Source organism: Rattus norvegicus, chromosome 19 (genome assembly GCF_036323735.1).
Source record: "Rattus norvegicus strain BN/NHsdMcwi chromosome 19, GRCr8, whole genome shotgun sequence".
NCBI lineage: Eukaryota > Metazoa > Chordata > Mammalia > Rodentia > Muridae > Rattus > Rattus norvegicus.
In genome coordinates, this window is record NC_086037.1 from 10603310 (window position 1) to 10604359 (window position 1050).

The following is a 1050-nucleotide window of genomic DNA, read 5'->3' on the forward strand; positions in this document are numbered from 1 at the left end:
CAAGGTCTGATCAGTATACACTGGCAGCTCTGGCTATCTCTTCCATTACCTAAAGTTATGCCCACAAGAAAGAGCTCCCTATACATACACATACCACCGCCATCTCTCTGGAATGATAGGGGGTGGTGGGGAGAGGGCGAGAGAGGATAGGGTGCCAGTAGCTGTCCTTTTCTGGGTGCTGCCTGCATGTCATGCAGGGCTATCTTTGAAGCGTGTCAGTGGGTGCTTCGTCACAGGGAATTTGCATGAGGGCTTAGGTGCAGACTGAGAAAGGAATTTAGCAGGGGGTGAGGACCACTGGCATGGGACCTTATCATAGACACATTCTGATGAGGAATTGATACTTGAAAAGTCCCGTCTAACACTGCAGACTCCAGAAGCATTAGGGACCATTACCCTGTAATATACGAAGGCAGCCCCAGAATTTGTTTCCTCTGGTAGAGACTTTTAGGTCCATTTCTTGTCAACCAGATAGAGCCCTGCCTAATCCCTTGTGACCAGAGCACTGAATCAGAATCTCTGCTTAGTGGGTGCCCAAAAGAACTCCAGGCTAGCCCGCTTTGGATTTCTGCCACCACAGCCTCATCTCTCACATCCAGAGAACACCAGAGAACTCATGTGAGACGAGACTCTGAGCTTGGTTTCTGGCAGTCTTTGCCTCTAGTTGCCCAGGCGTAAGGACTGCCTTCAGGGCAGAATCAGCTTTAAATTCCTTATGGGGATCTTAAGTTGGTGACTAAAAACCTCTGGGCTTATCCATTCCTTTCTCAGTTGAAAGCGAAGTTTCTTAAGAAATAATTAGGCCGAGTACCTTGAATTTGGAGGATCTAATCTTGAAGGGTTCCTACACAAGCTAGTGACATTTAGATAGGATATGGGGCCATACCCAGGCACAGGCCTAGTCACCAAGAGCTTCTGTCTCACTGCTGCCTCCCTGGAACAAACAGCCCTTAAGTGTTTGGGTTACTTAAGGATTCGCAGCTCAACTATTGAGTCTCCAGTGACAAAAGACACAGCAAGCTTGCCAGGACAGTGGGAGTCCCTGCCACA